A 14,077-nucleotide genomic window follows, 5' to 3' on the forward strand; every position below is an offset into this window, starting at 1 on the left:
GCCGAGATGCTCATCCCTCCAAAAAGACTAGCATTTCCCTGCTTAAAACTCAAAAAAATGTAATTACTAATTTAGCCTTAGTTAACCTAATAAAGCTCTACTATATATATCCCATTTGTAAATAATCATGGAAGGGGAGTTTTAGATTAGATTAAGCCTCCACATTAGAAATTCCTTTTAGATTCAATTTGGAGTAGATTAGAATAGATTACTCTTTAATCTTTCCACAAATCTCACATTGATCTCTCCTTAATTATTGCTCAAGTTTGTTACTTTTGGGTAATTGAAGATTATTGGGTTATTATTGGAGGATTGACAACCCTTCATCAATCAATCAAGTTTCTTCTTTTATTCTTTGCATTATTATTTTGGAATCTCCATAGGTATAATTCTCTTAACCCTTGTTTTAATTATTGTTGATCTTTCTTACTTGTTCATCATGTTTTACCTTGTTAATATGATTGACAACCTTGTTAGCATGTTAAACTTGATAATGAGTGAGTAGTCTCTTAGCTAGGATTAGTGGGTAATTAGGGAAACCAACATGGGGGTTGATTCATGCTTAATCTAATGTGTTTTCATAATTAAATTGCTTGCTTGTTGTGATGTCAACTTTATGCACATGTTATGTTTGATGAAATGCTAAGCCTATGAATCCTCGCATTTACAACCATCTCTTATCTACTCAACTTGACTTGTAAGATATAAACCAACTCGAGTCTTGTTAGACCATGCATAGAAGTTGAATAGGAGGAAAGTAAGTCGACTTGTAGGTGTTGTACAATCTAATCGATTCGGCTCCGGGACCCAACTCTTCCTATGAACCGTAAGACATAAACCAACTCGGTTCCTTTACAACATTAATTGCTTGCAGCTTTGTAAACATGTTTGTATGATCAACACCATGAATCCCCTATGACCCCATGACATCCTAGTGCTTTTAATCAATTGTTTACATCCTTCCTTTTATTACTTGTTTTACCTTATTGTTTGCATTCGTCTAGACACAAATACAAACCCAAATCAATCGTGACACTAGCATAAATTGAGATAGATAGACTTAGAACCCAAAGCACACCGTCCCATGGACCGACCTCGACTTACCGCTAACTAGTTGTTTGTTGAGTATTATAAATGTGTTTGATTGGATGTGACCCGACGACATTACCATCAAAATGGCGCCGTTGCCGGGGACGGTGCTATGTGATTAAGTTCTTACTTGTTTGTCTATTTTGATTTTGCTTTAACCTTGAGGAACTTGTTCCTCAAGGATTGTTCTTACCATTTTTGTGTAGTTTCCATGCTTGTAGTTGTTTCCTTGTCTTAGCTATGATGGCTCAAGACTTGACATATGGAGTATGTGGTGGATCTTTTGAGTATGACTATGGGTATTGGGAGTTTGAGGAGCAAGTCAACACAAACCTACCTTACTATTTGTACAATGAAAATCCTAACCACTACCCCAATTTTTCCCACCAAAATCACCTCATGCAATATCCACAACAACCACCCACCCAATACCCACTTCATAATGAGTTTCAATTGCCACAATACAACCACTTTCACACCTACCCACAACAAGAATATAAACCCATTCAAACTGTGATTTTCCAAATGATAGGAGATCAACAAAACTTCTTCAAACAAATGCTAGAGGAGAGCCAAGAGAGGGACAATGTTCTTCGAGGCATTGTTGCCCAAGGTGAGGAATTGGAGATTCAAATCACCCAATTGAAAGAATCCCAAGCAACCACCCCACACCGTTCTTTGGACATTGATCATGAATGTGAATTTGAAGTAGTAACTTTTGACATGAAAAATGAAGAATGGGAAGAGCTAATCTCCGTGAGCTCTTGTGAGTATGAAAGTGTTGTGTTCGACGAGGGAGACATGAGGTTGAGTAAACCAAATACTCTTAGCCTTTGTGAGTATGAGGGTGTGTCCTTTGAAGTGAATGTTGAGACATTGGAGAAAGAGTTGAATGAAGCCCCCATTCATGATTCATATGAAGATAGCTACGATGATGATGAGCCTAAAGGATGGACTTGTAATATCACCTTGCTTGAGGAGCCTATCCTTGAGACATTTGAGATACCCTATAATGAAGAAGAACGTCCTTCCCCTATTCCTCATGAAGACTACTTGACACCTATCATGGAGCCAATGATCATTGAAGAGGATATGGTGGACCTTCTTCAAAAGGCCAAAGCATCGTACAAAAGCTACTTGGTGAAAAAGCTCAAAGAGAAACTTGCTTGTGAAGCTACTTGTGGAAGTTTGGTACCCACAATGACAACTTCTAAGGAACTCGATCATCAATGCCATGAGAATTCTCCTTCTACTCTTGAAGGATTGACAAATTCAAATGCTATCATCATTACCAAAATTGAAGAAGAAGTTGGTGAGTTGAAGTCTACGGATGAAAATGAACCATACTTCATGCCTAGTGTTGACAAGAATCATGGGCTTGTTTATTGGAAGCATTGGGAAAGCTCTAGTGCCGAGGACAAAGCGAAAGAAAGAACATATTACAAGCTTCCTTGGCCAAATTTCATGTTCAAATGGAGCAACCCATACTTGTGTTTATTTGGAGCTTATTCACAAGCTTTTGATCTCCTATTAAGAGCCTTGAGCTCTATGGACAAAAATTTCTACAATTTGAACTAGTTTGGTGGAGTCCTATCTCAAACCACCATTTGTAAGATATTTCTTGGATTTCTTACTTTGTATAATATTGTACATTTTTGCATTTGTATTTGATTTATTGCATGAGAGTAGTGAGAGAGAGTTTTCTTACATTTTTATTGAGCAAATTTCAGAAAAAGATAAGGAGGAATAACAAATCGGTAAAAGGGTATGATTGTGCAAGGAAAAGAAAGAAAAAGAAGGAAAGCAGCCAAAGACGGCCGTCCCGAGGGCTGGACGCTCGTCTAGGGCCCTCATCGCATTACTGTTTAGCACTGTCTCAGAATCCGAGCGGATTCAGCACAAGACGCCCGTCTTCTAAAAGACGCTCATATTCTCCACGGGACGCCCGTCTTGGAAGATACCTGAGACAAAGTTTTGAAACTGTCAGGAAATCCGAGCGGATTTTTGAGAAACCGCTCGTCCCGAGTAAGACACCCGTCCAAAGCAGAAAACGCCCATCTTCTGCCTGCTCCTGAAATTGCTGAGGTCCTGTCTCAAAATCCGAGCGGATTTTAAGAGAGACGCTCGGATTCTACAGGCTAAAGACGCCCGTCCCGCGTGAAAGACGCTCGGATTGGGGTCTTTTTCTCGAACCATCCGGCCAGGCCCCACTCTTACCCGCTCGGCTTCGCCTTTTCTTCTATAAAATCAACCCCTTTCTCCCTCATTTCTTCACCTTATCTAACCCTTAAACACTCATATTCATTCTGAAAAACACTCCTCTCACATCAAAAGCCAACAAAAACCCCATTTCCTCAACTTCAAGATGATGAACCTCAAGGGCAAGGCTAAGAAGTTTGTTGAATCCGCCGGAAGGAAACGCAGGGGATCATCCTCTTCAACCCCGCGAGAGGTAGTGCCACCAAGGAACTTCCATCCCATCATAAGAGGAGGAATAGAGCAACTTGAGTACTACCCAGAGGTACTTTTCGAATCTGATGCCCACCGCAAGAAGTTTGTCAAATTGCTAGGTAAGAACTATGAACCCACTCAATTCATAGATACTAAGGTGTTGGAAGTCCTTGGGATAAGGTACCACACCGAGATATTCTTTGATGGCTTAGGGATTGGAAAACTTTTCCATGCCCATGAGGAGACGTACCTTAGTCTCACCCTGGAATTTTTGAGTAGCCTTCGTATTGTCACGAATACTCGAACCAATGTGGGCATGGAGTTTAGGTTGTGTAACCTAGACCATAGCCTTACACTTGATCAATTTGCCCATATTTTCGGTCTTGTTGTGCCCACCGACTATACCGAAAAACCTGCTGATTTCGATGTGGACCTACTTTGGAAGGCTATTTCCAGGAGGGATTTTACCAATTTAAAGCAATGTTATACCTTCGCTATCCAACATCCGGTGATTCAGATCACCGAATGCTTTGTGGCCGGTACCATCAATGGGAGGTACGAACAAGATAGGTGTACTCTTATTGATTTAACATTTCTTGAGTCCTATTTAAATGTTCGGGGGACGATGCGCTATAACTTCAACACCCCCCTTGAGATACTTACAAGGTTTCATGATTTTGCTCAAGGGACCACCCAACTCAAGACCTTCGTAATGGGAGTTCTAGTTACTATTTTGGCCAACTACCTTTGCCCCGGGTTCAACTTCCGTGGGATTTATGCTCCTCTTGAGGGGCGTACTTTGATTGATGAACACGCCGTCTTCACCCACCATCAGTGGTGTAACTACACTCAAGAAGGGAGTGTAGAATGGCTCACAAAAGGGTGCACCTCCATCATCCTTTCGGGTTGGAATATACCGGGCACCGACCCAAGATTGAGCCCATATTCGCTGATGCGTGTCTTTTATATGATATTTTACATCCTATTTTCCACGCATTTCAGAGCTCATTTGTGTAGTCTATGCTACATTTCTCCCTATTTCCGTCTACTTCCGTATTTTTGTACATGATTGCAGAAATGTGAAGAATCCAGCGGAAATCGAGCTAAATCTGTCCCCGAGTACCTTGCATCACATTTGACGTGAAGGATTCACTTAAGGAACGAGCTTGGTGCGCATTTCAAGGCCCAAAAGACAAATACACGAGAAATTGGAAGTCAAGTGTCAGCTACTTCAGTCGATCGACCACTGCCTTTAGTCGATCGACCAACCCTCGGGCTCAAAAGCTATTGTACACTGCATCTCAGTCGATCGACCACCATGCTCAGTCGATCGACCACACCGCTACTTCAGACGAGAATTAAAAGATCGAGGAAAAGCAAGCCCATGATGTTTAGGTTTTGATAATAAGTGTTACGTATATTTTCTATATAACGTAACCTAGTTTCCAGAGATATGGATTCAAAAATTTACCTAATTTTACATTCAGTTCTTTAGACAATAATTAGGGTTTGGAATATTGGTTTGCATCGGATTTTCATTCGTACTTCTAATCATTCCTCTGCAATTTCGGTATTCTTTCTGTTCTATTTTCAGTTCATCTTTATCGCGTTGATAGTATAGAAATTGTTAGTTAGTTTCCAAAGCCAATATTATCGTTTTTGTTAATTGTTTGTTCTTTCGTTTTAAGCATGAATTCTTCTGTCTATTTCGTTAATCTCATTGTTGTTATCATCTCTAGTATGAGTAGCTAATTTATTCGTGCTAGGATGTAGGGGAATTATAGTGTAGGCGGCAATATAATGAACACGGCCTGATTCGCGTGTTGGTCGATCGAACGCCATACCTGGTCGATCGACTGACCACGTGAGGTTTTATTTTCGTTTTAATTGTTTTAATTCTTTATTCGACGAATCGAGTGCACACGACTAGTTGAATGTTTAGGATACGACTGACCCATTAGATCGAGAGATAGGGACAGTTGTTAGATCACCAATTAAAATGACTAAACTATGCTGAGATCGAAAGATAGGTAAAGTTTAGATTATAGGTCACTTTTCAGGACGAGAGTCAGTATTAGTGATATTAGGGACTTATAGCGAGATCGAAAGATGCTATCTGTTAAGAGTGGACCGAGAGGACCTCTTGTTTCCCGCCTCATGTGTTTGATTTAGACCGACTTAGTTTGCTGCCGCCGAAACTATAGTGAACCGACCATCCTAGTACCCCTTCTTTTATCTGTTTTATCTGTTTATTTAGTTTATTGTCTTTTATTGCCATTAGTATAGACCAAATCAAATCAACCCCCATTTTCGTTACCTTAGACTAAATTAGACAATTAGAAATTACATTCGCCTCCTTGTGGTTCGACCCTGTTACCACTAGCCTAGGTTAGTTTTAATAGGAAATTATAAATCTTATTTTTGGTACTCACAACGACGGGTATCAAATTTTGGCGCCGTTACCGGGGAGGCAATTGTTCTAATTTTTAGTTGTTTTTATTTAGTCTTTCTTAGTTTAAGGGACATCCGTTCCTTAAACTTTTCTTATATTCTTTTTGTATTTTCTTCTTATGCGCAGGTCACAGGTGGTGAACTAGTACCGTTCAATCCTGAGATTGAGAAATCCTTGCGCGAGTTGAGACGATCACAAACGGTATTACCGACAGAGGAAAAGCTGAGTACTCTGTCAAGTTACTACGAGAACGCTCTGTTCGAAGAAGATCCACCTACATCTCCTGCCTCTACTTCTTCGGCTGAGACAGTCACTTCTCCAGAAATTCCAGTCATGGCCTGAAGAAGCAACTATTGCTAGTCACTCAGAGCCGACAGCTGCGAATCTCTACAAAGGATTCGAACTACCTGGGGAGGCAAGAAAATTCGAGCCGAAGCCTTCCTATATTAACTTGGTTAAGAGAAACCAGTTCGGGGGAGCTGCAAATGAAGATGCAGCCAAGCATATGGAGATTTTTATCGATTATTGCTGCTCTATACCCCCGCCGACTGGCGTAACTCAAGACCAGATAAAGGAGACCATGTTCATTTTCTCTCTTCGTGATGCTGCGAGGGAGTGGTATAGAGATCTGGATCGAGCCGCTCATGGGATCACCGATTGGAATTCCTTGGCCTTGGCATTCTACAAGAAATACTTCTCTGCCTCGAAGACGAATGCCATTAGAGCTCAGATCACGAGTTTCAAACAGGGACCTGATGAGAACTTTCATGAAGCATGGGTCCGTTTCAAGAAGCTAGTGCGAACCATACCGCACCATGGGTTCGAAAAATGGAGTCTTTGCAATCAGTTCTATAACGGGCTGTATGACGATCAGAGGGCCATTTTGGATGCTGCAGCCAATGGCCGATTTGCTGAAAATATGGGAGAGACTAAGGGGTGGAAGATCATTGATGACTTAGCCACCCATAAAGCTGAATATGGGAATTCGAGAGGCAATCAGAGGAGGGCTGCTGAATCTTCTTCTGTAGCTGCACTAGAAGCTCTCACTGCAAGGTTTGACAAATACGAATTGGGAGGAGCTCCAAAAGGGGGGATGTACCATGTTAATCTTTGTTTTGAGATGGTCCTTTCGTCTCGTAGAAGATGTGGAGCTGAGGGGCATGTCTCAGAAAATTGTCCTAGTCCCTTCGAGTCTTGTGCTGCCTTTCAACATTATAGGCAGATAAACACGTACTATGAGCCGAATGTCCACCCCAACTTGAGGTGGAGTAGCCAGAATGTCCTGAATCCGACTCAACCTCCACAACAGCAGCAGCAGCAAGCCTATGTGCCCCCTCACAAACAACCATATCAGAAACCTCCCTATGTGCCGCAAAGCAAAGCAACAATCCCAAAATTCGAGTTTCTTTGAATTGAAGAATATGTTGCAAAAGGAGTCCCAAGCTAGAGAGGCCGGGATGAAACTACTAGAGAACCAAATTGCTCAATTGGCTAGCAAGAACACCACTCGAGCTCCGGGACACTTACCGACTCAAACTGACCAAAAGGAGACCCTTAATGCCATCACTTTGAGGAGCGGGTCTACCCTGGAGGGGCCTGCTATGATTGAGGATGCCCCTGAAAAAGATAAGCCGGAACCGAGTCAAAACAAAGCTGGAACGAACAAAGGAAAGAAAAAGGCGTCTACCAGGTACATCAGTCGATCGACTGACATACCCGGTCGATCGACTGAAGTGCGACAACTAGAAGCTACTGTTCCTGTACAAGTCAGTCGATCGACTGACCTCACTGGTCGATCGACTGAGATCGCTGCTGATAATGAGCCTTTTCGTCCTCCGATGCCCGATAACTTGAGGGATCACTTATTTCGGGGTACCACAGTCCCGAAAATATTAGGGCAAGACCCAAGTGCTGAAGGGTCAGTCCCGGTTCCGAAGTTCGTCCCGATGTCGATCAATGGTTCATATTTGAGACGGTCTGAAGAGGGGTCGAGCTTCAACAAGGAGAAGGTGGTGGACTTTCAGCCTAAGTCCACGGATGCCGGCATGCGTGATTTAGAGGAGAGGGCTAAGTTGCTTCTTACAGCCCCATATCCGGAAAGACTAGTGCCGATGAAGGAACGGGTATCTTTCAATAAATTTGAAAAAGTTATTCGTAGCCTGAATGTACAAGTGCTTTTCCTTGAGTTAGTTAATCAAGTGCCTGCTTACACTAAATTCATAAAACAACTCTTGTCTAAGAAAAAGTCACTTAAAACTGTGCATACTGTCGCATTAACCAAAGAGTCATGCTCTTATTTGTCTCATACTGCACCTCACAAACTAGAAGACCCGAGTAGTTTTTCTGTTCCTTGCAATATAGGTACCTTCTCAATTGAGAAGGCATTATGTGACCTAGGAGCTAGTATAAGTGTAATGCCCTTGAGTCTTGCTAGGAAGCTAAAATTGACTAGGTTTGCAGTCAAAGACATGACAGTGCAGATGGCTGACCGATCTGCGGTCCAGCCAATAGGAGTCTTAGAGGACATCCCCGTGCAAATAGGGAAGTTTTTCTTCCCTGTTGACTTCGTCGTACTTGACATGCCTGAGGATGCCCATATTCCCATTATTTTGGGTAGGCCATTTCTGCACACTGCTGGTGCAGTCATAGATGTTGGTTCGGGTACCTTGACCTTTAAAGTAGGGAAGCATTCCATTGTTTTTGCCCAACCTGCTAAGAAGAAAGACCCCATGTGGCCTGTAACTTGAAATACGGTTTCTGAAAAGAAATCTTATTTTATACTTCCCGATATGCCTGTCTCTATTTCTACTCCTGTTGTGACACCTCCGCCCCGAACTGGGAGCAAATTGGAGGAAGATTTGTCTATTTCTGATATTACAGGAACTGGTTTGGGGAAAGAAGAGCCGCAAGTTACTCCAGCTGTGAGGGAGCCGATCATTTCACTAGGCGGTCTTGGTTGCCTTAGCTATGGCACTGATGAGGAAGTTGATGACGAGCCGGTCAAAGTAAGAGACTCCGATTTGGATTCTGACGAGTCCGAAGAGATCATTGACTGGGGAGATATAGAGGCTGTTGACCCGTTGAGTTCGGCGGATGTTGAAGCTAAGAAGGGTGCAGCTGAGAAGATAAGCACCGTTGAAGCTACCTCTTGTAGCCAGAAGCCGACCAAGTGGGCCATACCATGGCCGTTCTTGATCAACTATTAGTTGATCAAATGCTTTATCAAACATTTACTTTATTGTTTTTAAGACTATTTACCGTATTTTGTGTGCGCGAGACTTCGCATTTATCTTTATTGCTTAGGATTTTAAGTACTTTAGACTTTGGTTTGGGTTTTGCGCAATTTTGGGCGCGTATTATTGTGCAATTGCAGGTTTTTAGACCCCATTAGCTCAAGTAATTGAGCAAATACGAAGAAATCAGGAAGTTACAGCAGCTTTCCCAATCGATCGACTGCCTTACATGGTCGATCGACTGAGTTGCGCATCTCAGGAGTTTCTGTTCCTGTTCACTTTGGTCGATCGACTGCCATCTATGGTCGATTGACCTCTGCCGCTGTTGTACCTGTTCACGACCTTTCCCCTACTGTGTTGGGTCGTTTTGCGGGATTAAGGGAGTTTTCTACTCTATTTTATTTCCCGACTCATTTCTGATTTCTTCCATTTTCGTAACTTTGCACATAATTACCGCTTCTTTATTGCTTTCTCGGTTTTATGCGTGGTACTTTGTTTGTCTTTTCAGGTACTTATTAGTAGCACTGCTGGCTACTGAAACCTCCTAGCTCATGCTGGTTTGGGGAGGTTTCCTTTTGCTGCGCTTAAAATCTGTGAGTTCCCGATTTCCACTTCATGTCATTTTCATTTGTTTCCGCGCAAATTCCCGTTTCTCTTTTCTTCATTACATGATTTTGCACAATGGGGACATTGTGCGATTTGGTTTGGGGAAGGGTTTTGCGTCGCATATCATTTGCTTGCATTCACGTTTACATTTTTGTTTTGCATTATTTATTTCATTTCTTATATATACAAAATTCCAAAAAAAATTGAAAAATTTCAAAAAAAATGCACGTTTATTTTAGCATATAGGTCGAGTCGGAACGGTAGTATTTCCATGATGACATTGCATTTGCGTCTATTTTTGCCTAAGCCTTGCTAATTGACATGTTATTAGTAGAATCGTATATGCATATCTACGAGTTTTCGTTAAATTATTTGCTGAGCTTTAGACTTGACTTTGATTTTTGGCAAACTACATCATATATCTGAGATTTAGAGCCTATAACTGGTGACATTCATGACCGGTTTATTTAGGAATGTGAGTAGTACTCCTTATGAGACATGTTACATAAATGTGCATAAATATGAACTTAATCTGCTTAATACCTGTATGCATTCGATTTGTGGTTAGTTGACACATGTGGTAGAGGTTTTCCTTTATTCATTTTTTCCCATAAGCTCCACACTGCCAAAAATAGCCTTTTTGTCCCATGACTACATCCTACATTTAGCCTGCCCTTGTCAAGCTAGTCGTCTATGTTCTTGGGATTGTTACTTAGTTTTTGGTAGCATATGCTCATGTTTTAGATGTTGTTGGGGAGATGAAAGGAAGGAAAGAAAGAAATTGAAAGAAAAAAAAAAGAGAAAAAAATGATTCGAAAAAGAAGAAAAAGAGTTCTGTACTGTTCAAAGCAGTCGATCGACTGCCAATTCTGGTCGATCGACTGGGATCTGAAAAAGAAATCAATTCGCATAATTCAAGCTTTTATCTTATGGCGATTTTTGCTCCCATGTTGCATTTGTATCTTATGGGGAGTTGATTAATTATTATGGAGATTGCGGGATTTGTGCTTGATAATTAGCACCCGTTTTATTGTTGATTTTTGAGCAAGAAGTTGGATGTTGTCATATGGTTTTATTTAGGTACTAGCTTGGTCACCTATACCTCCACATTCCCATAATTGTTTTGCCTCTTCTTACCCATTACCTCACATATCCCATATATACCTCGGCATGTGTCATGGTCATTTGTTGGTTGGAATGCATATGTACGGTCATAGAGATTACTTTCATATTATATTGCAGGCATGTTCTTATAGGTCGTAGTTAGGTGAGAGTCATTACAATACGAATTCTTTCTATCCTCTTATATATTCACCTGTACTTATGTGTGATATGAGCGACCCGTGAGAGTCCAATTTGATAAGTCTCTATAGTTGACGGTTCAGCAGTTTCTAACGACTTCATAACTCGTTTGCATGATTCACATTGCTAATTGATTGTTAGTTAATGCATTAAAATGGTTTAGGCTTTACAGTTTGCAATTCGCTCTGAGATTGAACTCGTTCCATTAGGTCATTAGATCGAGTCTAGTTCTTGCTTGGGGACAAGCAAGGGTTTGGTTTGGGAAAGTTTGATGCGTGTCTTTTATATGATATTTTACATCCTATTTTCCACGCATTTTAGAGCTCATTTTGTAGTCTATGCTACATTTCTCCCTATTTCCGTCTACTTCCGTATTTTTGTACATGATTGCAGAAATGTGAAGAATTCAGCGGAAATCGAGCTAAATCCATCCCCGACTACCTTGCATCGCATTTGAGGTGAGGGATTCACTTAAGGAATGAGCTTGGTGCGCATTTCAAGGCCCAAAAGACAAATACACGAGAAATTGGAAGTCAAGTGTCAGCTACTTCAGTCGATCGACCACTGCCTTCAGTCGATCGACCAACCCTCGGGCTCAAAAGCTGCTGTACACTGCATCTCAGTCGATCGACCACCATGCTCAGCCGATCGACCACACCGCTACTTCATACGAGAATTAAAAGATCGAGGAAAATCAAGCCCATGATATTTAGGTTTTGATAATAAGTGTTACGTATATTTTCTATATAACGTAACCTAGTTTCCAGAGATATGGATTCAAAAATTTACCTAGTTTTACATTCAGTTCTTTAGACAATAATTAGGGTTTGGAATATTGGTTTGCATCGGATTTTCATTCGTACTTCTAATCATTCCTCTGCAATTTCGGTATTCTTTCTGTTCTATTTTCAGTTCATCTTTATCGCGTTGATAGTATAGAAATTGTTAGTTAGTTTCCAAAGCCAATATTATCGTTTTTGTTAATTGCTTCTTCTTTCGTTTTAAGCATGAATTCTTCTGTCTATTTCGTTAATCTCATTGTTGTTATCATCTCTAGTATGAGTAGCTAATTTATTTGTGCTAGGATGTAGGGGAATTATAGTGTAGGCGGCAATATAATGAACACGGCCTGATTCGCGTGTTGGTCGATCGACCGCCATACCTGGTCGATCTACTGACCACGTGAGGTTTTATTTTCGTTTTAATTGTTTTAATTCTTTATTCGACGAATCGATTGCACACGACTAGTTGAATTTTTAGGATACGACTGACCCATTAGATCGAGAGATAGGGACAGTTGTTAGATCACCAATTAAAATGACTAAACTATGCTGAGATCGAAAGATAGGTAAAGTTTAGATTATAGGTCACTTTTCAGGACGAGAGTCAGTATTAGTGATATTAGGGACTTATAGCGAGATCGAAAGATGCTATCTGTTAAGAGTGGACCGAGAGGACCTCTTGTTTCCCGCCTCATGTGTTTGATTTAGACCGACTTAGTTTGCTGCCGCCGAAACTATAGTGAACCGACCATCCTAGTACCCCTTCTTTTATCTGTTTTCTCTGTTTATTTAGTTTATTGTCTTTTATTGCCATTAGTATAGACCAAATCAAATCAACCCCCATTTTCGTTACCTTAGACTAAATTAGACAATTAGAAATTACATTCGCCTCCTTGTGGTTTCACCCTGTTACCACTAGCCTAGGTTAGTTTTAATAGGAAATTATAAATCTTATTTTTGGTACTCACAACGACGGGTATCAAATTTTGGCGCCGTTGCCGGGGAGGCAATTGTTCTAATTTATAGTTGTTTTTATTTAGTCTTTCTTAGTTTAAGGGACATCCGTTCCTTGAACTTTTCTTATATTCTTTTTGTAGTTTCTTCTTATGCGCAGGTCACAGGGTGGTGAACTAGTACCGTTCAATCCTGCGATTGAGAAATCCTTGCGCGAGTTGAGACGATCACAAAGGGTATTACCGACAGAGGAAGAGCTGAGTACTCTGTCAAGTTACTACGAGAACGCTCTGTTCGAAGAAGATCCACCTACATCTCCTGCCTCTACTTCTTCAGCTGAGACAGTCACTTCTCCAGAAATTCCAGTCATGGCTGAAGAAGCAACTATTGCTAGTCACTCAGAGCCGACAGCTGCGAATCTCTACAAAGGATTCGAACTACCTGGGGAGGCAAGAAAATTCGAGCCGAAGCCTTCCTATATTAACTTGGTTAAGAGAAACCAGTTCGGGGGAGCTGCAAATGAAGATGCAGCCAAGCATATGGAGATTTTTATCGATTATTGCTGCTCTATACCCCCGCCGACTGGCGTAACTCAAGACCAGATAAAGGAGACCATGTTCATTTTCTCTCTTCGTGATGCTGCGAGGGAGTGGTATAGAGATCTGGATCGAGCCGCTCATGGGATCACCGATTGGAATTCTTTGGCCTTGGCATTCTACAAGAAATACTTCTCTGCCTCGAAGACGAATGCCATTAGAGCTCAGATCACGAGTTTCAAACAGGGACCTGATGAGAACTTTCATGAAGCATGGGTCCGTTTCAAGAAGCTAGTGCGAACCATACCGCACCATGGGTTCGAAAAATGGAGTCTTTGCAATCAGTTCTATAACGGGCTGTATGACGATCAGAGGGCCATTTTGGATGCTGCAGCCAATGGCCGATTTGCTGAAAATATGGGAGAGACTAAGGGGTGGAAGATCATTGATGACTTAGCCACCCATAAAGCTGAATATGGGAATTCGAGAGGCAATCAGAGGAGGGCTGCTGAATCTTCTTCTGTAGCTGCACTAGAAGCTCTCACTGCAAGGTTTGACAAATACGAATTGGGAGGAGCTCCAAAAGGGGGGATATACCATGTTAATGCTGTTTCAGACGGTCCTTTCGTCTGTAGAAGATGTGGAGCCGAGGGGCATGTCTCAGAAAATTGT

General features: G+C 41.4%; 2 non-coding genes across 2 annotated transcripts; both read right to left on the minus strand.

Annotated features, from left to right (window-relative positions):
• Positions 1-6,707: 6,707 nt before the first annotated feature.
• On the minus strand, positions 6,708-6,814 carry LOC141593258 (small nucleolar RNA R71). The gene has a single exon (XR_012521359.1). It is a non-coding gene; the product is annotated as a small nucleolar RNA R71 (small nucleolar RNA).
• A 6,804-nt stretch (positions 6,815-13,618) lies between these two features.
• On the minus strand, positions 13,619-13,725 carry LOC141593259 (small nucleolar RNA R71). The gene has a single exon (XR_012521360.1). It is a non-coding gene; the product is annotated as a small nucleolar RNA R71 (small nucleolar RNA).
• Between the last annotated feature and the right edge of the window lie 352 nt (positions 13,726-14,077).

Source organism: Silene latifolia, chromosome 7 (genome assembly GCF_048544455.1).
Source record: "Silene latifolia isolate original U9 population chromosome 7, ASM4854445v1, whole genome shotgun sequence".
NCBI lineage: Eukaryota > Viridiplantae > Streptophyta > Magnoliopsida > Caryophyllales > Caryophyllaceae > Silene > Silene latifolia.